The following is an 11,993-nucleotide window of genomic DNA, read 5'->3' as shown; positions in this document are numbered from 1 at the left end:
GAAACTGGTTTGGCTCAGTGGATAGAGCGTTGGTCTGCGGACTGAAGGGTCCCAGGTTCGATTTCAGTCAAGGGCATGTACATTGGTTGGGGGTACATCCCCAGTGGGGGGTGTGCAGGAGGCAGCTAGTCGATGTTTCTCTCTCATTGATATTTCTAGCTCTCTAGCTCTCTCCTATCCTCTCTGTTAAAAATCAATAAAATATATTTTTTAAAAGAACAAACAACAGGACACTGAAAAAAAGAGATTGAGGAAAACATAAACAGATGGAAGAATATAACATGTTCATGGATTGGTAGAATCAACATCATTGAAATGTCCATACTAACCAAAGCAATCTATAGGTTCAATGCACTCCCCATTAAAATACCAATGGCATATTTCACAGACCTAGAACAAACTTTGCAAAAATTCATCTGAAACAAAAAAAGGCCACAAATAGCTGCAGCAATCCTGAGAAAGAAGAATAAAGTAGGAGGAGTCTCAATACCAGATTTCAAGCTGTATTACAAAGTCACTGTTCTCAAAACAGCCTGGAACTGGCACAAGAACAGACATATAGAGCAATGGAATAGAATAGAGAATCATTCTTTATTGTTGAAAGTATTACATATGTCCCCTTTTTCCCCCAGTGACTCCTTCCAGACAACCCCAGGCGCTCATGGCTCCATTGTCTGTGGCCATGGAGTCATGAATATATGCATACAAGGTTCTTGGCTAATTACTCCTTCCTCTCCCCCCCCCCCTCGCCCCATGGAACAGAGTTTATTGATTTTTAAAGGGAGTGGAAGGAAGCAGGAGAGAGAGAGAGAGAGAGAGAGAGAGAGAGAGAGAGAGAGAGAGAGATGAAAGAGATACATCAACTGGTTTCCTCCAGCTCCTGCCCAGACCCAGGCCAAGGATTAAGCTGCCCCAGGTGCATGCCCTTGACCAGAATCAACAGAATCAAACATGGACCCTTCAGTACTGGGGCTGATGCTCTATCCACTGAGCCAAACCAGCTAGGGCTTAAGCAAAGATTTTAAAAATTAATTGTATTTCTTTCTTTTCTTCTATTCATTCAAAGATGGTTTTAAAAATTAGCTTACCTGCTTTTCCACCTTAACAAGCTAGACTTAACATGGATAATTTTTAATTATGTTGATAACAGTGTAAGCCTGATAGCAAGCATTCCCTGAATTTATACAGACCTATCGATTTAATCTGTCTGATCAAATTAATAGACTGATCAGAGAGAGAGCTTATTTCTGAATAACACTCAAAATGTTCATGTTTATTACACACAAAATACAAACCCTTGGTAGTTTTGAAAGTGCTGAGAGAGAGTATACACTGGTTGAAAGATAACTGAATTGTGTTACCCCAGGTCTGTGGACATTTGTATTTAATTTGAGGAGAGTACGGTAAGCAACATCTGCTGCTTAAACAGTGCTAATGACAGAAACCAGTGACACAGAATCAACCTGCCCACTGTTTATCCTAAATCCTCTCTCATCCTCCCAAACTGTCTTTCCTATCTTCTCATCTTGACCTGTTTTATAAAACTCACATTCTAGTTTTAATTCCTTTCTTAACCAAAACCCTGAATAAAACTCAGCTCATCCAATCTACACAAGACAATAACCCTGGGTTCTAACCCTTGTGCTCGTGCTGATGAGTCAGTGTCTAATTTATAACACAGAGGGGCAGCCACAGCCAAACCTGAATTAACCCCTTTGTGTCCTTTCAGTGCTTCCCTGGTTTCCTGCGTGCAGCCTGCTTCCTGCTTGCTGCCCTCCCTGCACCCTTCTCCAAGCTTTACCTTGTCATCCCAACCTTCAAAAAAGAGTTTTGTTTTGGTTTTATACCAACTTTTTCATTTTGAGAACCTATCCAATGGTCCTGAAAAATGGGCAAAGGTAGTTTTATAGAAATCATTTCCAAGAGCCTCAGCATCTAGATGGGTTTTCCAAACATTTTACCCGAGAAAGAGTCTGTGGTCCAGGTGATCTGTTGCTTTTCTGTTTCCATCTCCCTTTACACAGGCACCTCTCTGTCACCTAAAAAATTACATCAGGACTCATCACTTAGGACTTAAAGCTCTCTGAGGCATCCAAGATAGAATCAGTTTTAAATAGCGGCGTTGGTATTGGTATTGAGACCATGAATGACTCTAATGACTGGCTAACAAATCCTTCTGCAAGTCAAGTGGCTTCTGGGTTTTTTTGTGTGTGTTTTTTAAGAGCTGATAAAACATAAAAAATAATTTTTCATCATAGGTTACTATGTAACTTTGTTAAAATGTATGTTGGAGAAGCGAATGGCTTTCCTACACCATTAAAACTTTTTCCATTAATTACCATCTACCTATGTAGTGAATAAAATTTCTCAACACATAAAACTCACATTCAAGTTTTAATTCCTTTCTCTGTAAAAAGGGCAAATATAATGAAGATTTGAAACTTGTCTTTTCTAGCCATAATTAATAGTCATCAATGAATACATAAAGTAACTTTTAAATACCTCATCTATCTCATTAAGAAATGCAGTTCTAATATAATAGTATTTTTATATTTAGTAACTATTAACATTCATAGCATAATGATGCTGAGGAGCCACTGAGTACTAATAATAATTGTAATGATCATTTGATTCCAAAGAAAAATCTTCAAACACTTGTGCCGCACCAGCACAGCCAGGTTTGGTGAGCTTGAGAGAGGAAGGTGAAGGATTAAGAAAGGATAGACAAGCCAAAACCGGTTTGGCTCAGTGGATAGAGCGTCAGCCTGCGGACTGAAGGGTCCCGGGTTCAATTCCGGTCAAGAGCATGTACCTTGGTTGCAGGCATATCCCCAGTGGGGGTGTTCAGGAGGCAGCTGATCGATGACTCTCTCTCATCGATGTTTCTAGCTATCTCTCTTCCTTCCTCTCTGTACAAAATCAATAAAATATATTTTTTTAAAAAAGAAAGAAAGGAAGGAAGGAAGGAAGGAAGGAAGGAAGGAAGGAAGGAAGGAAGGAAGGAAGGAAGAAAGAAAGAAAGAAAGAAAGAAAGAAAGAAAGAAAGAAAGAAAGAAAGAAAGAAAGAAAGAAAGAAAGAAAGAAAGAAAAGACAGACAAGAGAAGAAAGCTGGGGCTGGGTGGGATGCTGTCCTGAGTCTTTATTTTATAGCCAGATTCCATGAGGCAAAGTAAGGGTGTGGTCAAGATGTTTACAACATTCTCATGGGTTTCGAATCTATTCAATTATATGATCAAGCTTTGTTGACTTGCTGCACACAGGCAGCCTGTATCACTTAGCCATATAGGATCACAGGTTCCGACCATAACCTGTCCTAACACTGTAGCTGCTCTCCACAAACATTTAGTTCCTATAGTAAAAAAGAGAATAATTTCAACTGGTATGCATATTTTGTTTCAGAAAAATAATTCAAACTTTCAAGCATAGAAAACACTGGGATAAAATTTCTATAGGGAAATGGAATATAAATATTATTTCAAAGAGGTTATGGGGGGAAAAAGAGGTAGATATAAAATTTTCCCTCAAGTTTGCCCATGTCTTTCTTATTATTATGGGATTTAGGCTCTGTTGACTACCTTAATAATTACATAGCTATTTTATTTCAAATAAAATAAAAGTGGAAATTACATCATTTGCAACTACACAAATCAAGTTGAGAGTTTTTAGATATCAACCTACACATGTTGCAAAGAATACATAGCTTTTGACAATTATCTTTAAGGAGATAAAAGAAAAAAAGTTTGAAGACTACTGGTCTACCACATTCTACTCTACAACTTTTAGCCCTTCCCTCCCCGCAGCATTACCATCCAGAATGTTCTGTTTTCAGTTGTGGTGCAGTGGTCAAGAGCATATGCTTTGGAGTCAGGAGGACCCACGCATAATAATGGGGGCTAGAGTAAAGCAGGCAAGGAACCCAAGGGACAAAACTTGAGACACTCCCAGGTTTATTCAAGTATCAACCTGCCCTTGCACAAACCTGAGAGTTTGCCTACTTAAATCTTGCCCTCTAGGAGCTTCTCTTGCCTCACCCTGGTATTTTCCACTTATTATTGAGTGATCTAATACATTATTTAGTGCCCTCAGTGTCCCCAATAATAAACAGGGAAAATAACACTGCTTTCCAGAATTGCACTAGGATTGAAGCAGAGAACAGGCAGAGTATTAGCAAACTGCTGCCTGTTATCACCAATCAACAAATGTCTCGGCTGTATTCTAACACTGATAAACCAATTCATAATGAGGTGATAATCACTGAAAGACTTAAAGGATTATCGTTTCCAGATGGTCTGATTTTAGAAGGCCCTTGGAAAGGCAATATTTTCACACTGGTGCACACATGTGTGCATACACACACACACACACACACACACACACACACACACTGCACAGCCAGGGTGGCTGATGGGTAGAGGGTCCCCCTTTTCCTCTCTTCTGTCCTCTCCCACCACCTTCTCGCTCTGCTGAGAATAACATGTGCTCTCTCTGGGCTCAGGACTCTCTGTTTTTCAAAACAAACCTGAAAAGGACTTGGGCTTTGTCTTCTCTCTGCAATAAGCATAGATATAAGCACTTAGTCTGCGTAATACTTTAAACATAATACAATATAACCTAACCACATGGTCTCCGAAATGTCATTATTAGTAAAAATATTAAACTGTGCAGGGAAGGTTGGTTTCCACACGGGTGCGATGGATCGTTTTGTGAGAAGCCTAGTGAAGGTTTGGTAGTCTCCTTTCATCCCCTGCCTGGCTCAGTCCATTTGTACTGCCTGAACAAAAAATACCACAGACCAGGTGGCTTACAAACAGAAGACATTTTTTTCTCACAGTTCTGGAGGCTAGAAAGTCCAAGATCAAGGCACCAGCAGATTCTGTGTCCAGTGAAAGCCTGCTTCCTTGTTCAAAGACTGCATCTTCTCAGTGGAAGGGGACAAAGGAGCTCTCTGGGGTCTCTTTAGTAAGGGCACTAATCTCATTCATGAGGGCTGCACCCTCATGACATAAACACCTCCCAAAGACCCCACCTCTTCATACCATCACATCAGGCATTAGGTTTCAACATATAAATTCTGGCGAATACATATTCTCAGACCCTAGCACTGCCCACTGTTAGGATCTGCCTGCAGGACCTGGTTCCTCCCTCAACATCTGGTTAGCAACACTGAGTGTGGGGTATGCAGGGCACAGTTCTACAGCTGGATAGGATGCAGAGGTGAGTAAACTCAACCCTCTCCTTTGATTAGCTTACGATTGAAAGGCTGTATTTTATTTCTTCTCTTTGCTGATTATTTTCTAGCCTCACAACACCAAAACTGATATTTTTGTTTGTTTGCAAACAAACAATAATATACACGGAGTCATGCCAAGAGTCACAGAAATACTAAATGCTCACTCAAATATTTATTCATCAATAAATTTGAACTGCCTGGTATATGCCAGGCAACTGTGTGGCTACGGAGGCTGCTGCAGAAACAAAGTATATTTAAAAAAAATCCCTGCTCTCAAGATATATTTTGGGGAGGTGGGGGGAGAAGTGAGATAAAAGAGATGTCTCTCTTAGTAAATTAAAGCACAAACCCTTAAGATACAGGAAGCCAGGGAGAGCCCAGCCTCCCTCTTCAGCTAGCTGCATCTCATGCTCCATTTAGATTATTGTTTATAGATGGCTCTGTATATAAGATATTCTCACGGAGGATATATAAATTACCTGAGGAACTCACACCAAAGGAGTGATAATAATCTGAGGACAACATGAGAAAAGCCCATAAATAACATAGGTATGAATGTAGCTCCTCAGAGCTGTGGAACCCAAGAGTGGTCAGAGGAGCAGGAGGAGGAGGCAGGGAAGGTCTCTTTGACGGAGTGGAACTTGGATCGACGTAGGATAGAAACTGACAGGGAAGACCGTATAACTAATAACCTCCACTGCTACCTTGCCCACTCCCAGTTTCTCCCTCTCCGTTATCTTCTCCCCTGTACATTATCTCCATATCAGCAGCCACAATGGCAGGTGTGGGGGGGGGGGGAGGGGAGGGACGTGGCCATAGCCTCTGAGGCATTGATGGTTGTGTTTAATAGAAAGAAAAAGAATTTGAAGAAATTTTAACTCTGCAGAAAAAAAATTGGCTTTTGGTGATCACCCTTTCATTCTCATTTTATTGGTAAAACACCCACTGAAAATAAAACAATAGTAAATAGCAACTCACCTAGGCCCGTGGTCGGCAAACTGGGGCTCGGGAGCCACATCACGGCTCTTCCGCAAAATACCACAGCTTGAGCGAGCCTATTTTGAAGAAGTGGCGTTAGAAGAAGTTTAAGTTTAAAAATTTTGGCTCTCAAAAGAAATTTCAATCATTGTACTGTTGATATTTGGCTCTGTTGGCTAATGAGTTTGCTGACCACTGACCTAGGCAAAGTGAATATTTGTAATTGTAAAGTAGCTATTTGGTAAGTATAGATATTGATTTCCACAAAAGGTACAAAATTTCTTCAGTATTGCATGTTTCCACTCCGCCCCCACCACCCAATAACTGTTTTTTAACTCAATGATGTTCCTTTGTCATGAGATCATGGAATAAATATTCTTTTCCTTTTAAGTTAAGTTGATCTAGACTTTGATGTAGAATAACAATGAAGGGGCTTATTAACAAAGATAAGTTTCACCATTTGCCTCTGTATTGTTATCTTCTATACTTATGTTTCTGAGGAAGAGAGATGAGATCAAAAACATAACTAGCACTTGCTTAACTTCAAAGGAACAAAATCTTTGTTTCTGTGGGATTGGTGGGCCGCTGCTCAGCAGTGATTTCATTCTAATGGATACTCTGTGTTCTGTTTTGCAATTTACATATGAATTCTAAATATTCTGCTTTGATGCATTTCCAAAGAAAGGGTCAGACAAACATCTTTTTTTTCTTTTAAGGGTAATATTAACATCTCATTCTATACCACTTCTCCAGCTGCCTCACTGAATTTTTTAAGTCATCACCTTTGTTCTATCCGTGGAGGTTTAGTGGAGCGGGGAGGTTAGAACAAAATGAAGATGTTTTCATCAGAGGAGAATTGTTCCAGGGTGAAAAGCTCTCAGGAATATATAATGTGTTTCAGAGGAATTAAGGAGGAAAAAGGGAGGAATCTGATGCTGTGGGTGACTGCTCACACATGACATGTTTCAGATCATTTGACACGGTCATGCAAGCAACAGAAAGTTATATGGTTTTTAGTCTTCAGGTAGCAGTGAAATGACAATGTGGGCGGATCAGGAGAAAAATGAACTTCTTATTTTTTTTTATTAAAATTACTTCTTAGCTAGCTCTATCTAGACTGTGGAGGAGTTGATAAGCCACCAAGTTCAAACACACATTTACCTCCCTCCACCTCCACAGCCACAGCAAAGTTTTCTGTAGACTTGCTCTGGCCAACTCATCACTCACTCAGATTGCACTTGCGGAGGGACTGGTGCATGTGTTATGCCCTAGGAAAACAGATGAAAGAACACATTTCCTGCCTCTAATCAAATGTCAGACAGGTAGACAAACAATCACAACATAGAGCGGGAAGTCTACTGATATGAGCAGAATGCTATGAGCCAGGTACCTAACCCAACTGGGAATGGGGTATGGAGGGTGGAAGCCTTCCCAGAGGGTTTGACAGTTAGCTGTATTTTGAAATATGGACAGAAATTGTTCAGGAAAGAGGAGAACAATCCTGACAATCCCAGCTGCAAAATTCCAGGACAAAGAGATGGGATGGAGCCCTAGTGGTTTGGCTCAGTGGATAGAAAGCCAACCTGCAAACTGAAGGGTCCCAGGTTTGATCCTGGCAAGAGCACATGCTCTCAGTAGGTGGGCACTCAGGAGGCAGCCAATCAATGGTCTGGCTCATCGTTGATGTTTCTATCGCTCTCTCCCTCTTCCTGCCTCTCTGAAATTAATAAAAATATATTTTTTAAAAAGCAAAGCTAGCCCTAACCAGTTTGGCTCAGTGGATAGAGTGTCTGTGGACTGAAGGGTCCCAGGTTCAATTCCAGTCAAGGGCATGGACCTTGGTTGCAGGCACACCCCCAGTAGGGGGTGTTCAGGAGGCAGCTGATTGATGTTTCTCTCTCATTGATTCTAACTCTCTATCCTCTCTGAAAAAAAAAAATCAATAGAATATATTAAATTAAATTAAATACTTGAAAAAATAAAAAGCAAAGCTAAAATGGAAAAATATCCTTGGGTGAGGATTAAAACATTTTTTTTAACTATATGGATTGGAAAAGTTAAGTTTGGAAAAGAAAGCAGGGGCAATCACAAATGTCTCTGAGGCTATACTAACAGTTTGAACTTCATTCTGAAATAGATGGAGTCAATAAGATTTTTAAGAAGGGAATAATCAGATTCACATTCACTTCATCAGTAATGGCCTTAGGTGTCACCTCCTATCTAAATGACTCAGATCAGGAAAACCAACAAGGATAAAAGCAGGACTAGAGCAATGAGCATGAAGACAAAGAAACACATGTGACTCAAGAGTATACCAAGTGTGTTGATGGATTGAATGCCAGTACAGAGTGAGATATGAGGCAAAAGCATAGATGCTACAATTCAGGGCTCAGGAATAAGGGACCTAAAAAAGGAGGAGGAAAGTAGAGGGAGTGGCAGTCATAGGCACAGTTGATTGAGATGAGTTTAATCAATGAAAACATCCCATGGGCAATTAATATAGAGATCTAATGCTCAGGAGCCAGGGCAGGATAAAAAGATACACTGGGCTACCATTCAAGGGGTAGGAGAAGCCACAGCTAGGGATGAGATAGTTGAGGAGAGACAGGGAGCCCTGGGGAATACCTGCATTTAAGGGACACTGAGAAAGAGACTAAGAAGAAAGGGCAGTTGGAGAGAATTAAAACCATAAGAGCCACGTAAAAGTAAAGGAGAGGGGTGTTTTTTAGAGGCAGAGTGATCAAATGCCACAGAAAAGTTATATGGTCTAGCTAGCTAAAGAAGGGACTTGGGCTGTGAAACCTTGACATCCTTAAAGATCTCAGTGAGGCATTTTAATGAAGTGATCTGGGTATAACCCAGATCTCAGGGACTGAAGACTAAATGGGAGAAGGGAAAGCAGAAACAGCAGCACACACTCAAGTTTCAGGAGGCTTGACATTGAAAGCAAGTAGGACAGAAAATAGAAAGTCCAAGGAGTGTGTGTATATGTGTGTGTTTGTGTGTGTGTGTGTGTGTGTGTGTGTGTGTGTGTGTGAGAGAGAGAGAGAGAGAGAGAGAGGGAGCGCCTTGAGCTTTGCTTTAAGAATGTTTCATCTCCTTTAATTTCCTCCTGGTGAGAACTCTGGTACAATTCTCAGGTTTGAAATAAAAAAAGACCGGTGTAGGAATTCATAAAACAGTTACCACATGTCAGAAGCTTTATATATTTTTTTCTCTTTTATCACCCCAGCAGTTTTACAACATGGACATTATTATGTTGTCTCCCTTGGAACTCCTGAGGAAACTGAGTCAGAAAGATTGACAGCATGTAAACAAAAGAGCTAGAATTTGGTTCCAGATCTATTGACTGTAACACCTGGAGGCTGGGACTGAGAAGAGGGTCAGCCACTCTCCAGTAGTTTCACCTCCAGAAGCCTGTAGTGTTTCCGGTAAAAAGAAAGCTTTGGACTTGCTTATTCTCTCTGGTGCACTTCGCAGGGCAAACCCAAGTGTTCCAATTAAGGAGCAAACCATTGGTAAGCAAACCATGTGAAAATCTATCTATTTATTTATTGCCACCTTAACTCCCATCAACACACCTGAGCACACAATTCTGTTATTTTCAAACTCTATTTTAAGTATAGGAGGAATCGTAGTTTTAGCACCTTAACTGCTGGCTCAGCATGATGAAGGCCCATTACACTAAACGCAATTGCCCTTCCCAGCTAATTTCAGAAGAGCTAGTTTGGTAAAGGTCTTTCTTCTTTATATCAGGTTGCTTAATATGCGTTTTTAAATTTTCACTGATATATAATATACATTCACAATGTGTACACCCCTTAAGTATTTAGCTTGCTGAATTTTTAACAGCCATGTAACCAGCACCTAGATGGTTGACTCTTTTTGAAAATTATTTGCTCTTTGTTTTCACAGTTATAAAGCTTACTTGGTAATTCAACTCTACCTCACAGTGAATTGAGAAGGGCTAGCTAATTATAGCTTTAACTGTAAAAACACTTTGACAAACTTGAAGTAGAGAGCTGCTTAAATTGATTATACTGTCACATGGTTCCTACTTGAAGTATTTCACCTGAGAGAATGTCAAACTGTCCTCATTAACAGATCATGAGAGAGAGATGTTTGAAATTCAATTTAAGGGAGACTTGTGAATTTTTTTCCCAGCTCTTAATTACTTATCTTATATTTTCAGTGATCATGATAAATGTGAGACTAGAGCAAGGCCAAATAAACATTTTTAAAAATATACTATACATTTAGTTCTAAAATACAATGTTTTAATGTCAGAATTTACCTTTCAAAAATAAATACATGAAAATTAAAGACAAGCTGAATTTTAAGAAACTATTAACCTCTTGCCAGGGTAATCTTATTAGTATATGCTATAATGTAAAATAGTAGCTAACATAGTTATTATTCTGTATGTAATTATTCTAATTACATCAGTGCTCTGTGCTATTTTATTTATTGATGCTTAGGTATTACATATGTGTCCTTATTCCCCTAGTGCCCCCCACCTCCCACTCATGCCCTCACCCCACTGGTGTCTGTGTCCATTGGTTAGGCTTATATGCATGCATACAAGCCCTTTGGTTGATCTCTCCCCCTTACCTCCACCCTTCCCTACCTTCCCTCTGAGGTTTGAAGGTCTGATCAATGGAGACTTATGAATTCTTTAAACTATTGACAGATTGTAACCTGCAATTTTCTTATTTACATTCTCCCAGTCAGCCTCCTTCCCTTCCCATAACTCTTTCTACATTCTTCCTGTAGCAATGGGAAATTTTGTATTTGAAAGTAATGGTGATCACCAAAACCTCCATGTATTACGCGTTTGTCGTATGGTTGACTATCCCTGCTTCTCAGCCTCAATTCCCAGTTTGCAAGCATTGTTAATGATGCTTTGTACAAAGCAACATTCAGATTCCAACCTTCTCCAGACGTGGGCCATCTTTCAGAGTCTCATCTTATTCTAGGTCATTTCTAATCTGAAAGGCCATGGTTTAAAATGGTTCAGGTGCCTGGCCGGTCTGGCTCAGAAGTTGAGCATCAACCTATGAACCAGGAAGTCTCAGTCCAATTCCCAGTTAGGGGAATGCACAGGTTGCAGGCTTGATCCCCAATGGGGGGTGTGCAGGAGGCAGCCAATCAATGATTCTCTGTCATCATGATGCTTCTATCCCTCTCTCTCCCTTCCTCTCTGAAATCAATTAAAAAAATCTATTTAAAAAACAACAACAAACTAAAACAGTTCAAGTGGACTCATCTCACCGGTTTGGCTCAGTGGTAGAGCGTTGGCCTGGGGACTGAAAGGTCCCAGGTTTGATTCCGGTCAGGGGCATGTACGTTGGTTGCGGGCACATCCCCGGTGGGGGGTGTGCAAGAGGCAGCTGGTCGATGTTTCTCTTTCATCGATGTTTCTAGCTCTCTATCTCTCTCCCTTCCTCTCTATAAAAAATCAATAAAATATATTTTAAAAATAATAATAAAAATAAAACAGTTCAAGTGGACTCATCTCAATGTAGGAGTGAGCAGGAAAGCTACTGCCTCTTTTGAGGGCTATGTTTCTACCTCTGCAAGGGGAAGAGGGCGGGGCCTAGAGGGAACCTTCTATGTGACAAGGACTTTGATGGTGAAATCTAATGAAGAGCAAGAAAAATAGTTGACTAAAATGTGCAAGATTTTGATCCCAGAAGGTCTATATGTTACTCCACAGTGACACGAACCAAAGAATAATAATGCCTCTTGTACCACGTAAAAGATATCTCATTAATTTGGCTTGTA

This window comes from Pipistrellus kuhlii, unplaced genomic scaffold (genome assembly GCF_014108245.1).
Source record: "Pipistrellus kuhlii isolate mPipKuh1 unplaced genomic scaffold, mPipKuh1.p scaffold_m20_p_5, whole genome shotgun sequence".
In the NCBI taxonomy this organism is placed as follows: Eukaryota; Metazoa; Chordata; class Mammalia; order Chiroptera; family Vespertilionidae; genus Pipistrellus; species Pipistrellus kuhlii.
The sequence above is the reverse complement of the archived record's forward strand: the minus strand, read 5'-3'. Positions refer to the sequence as shown.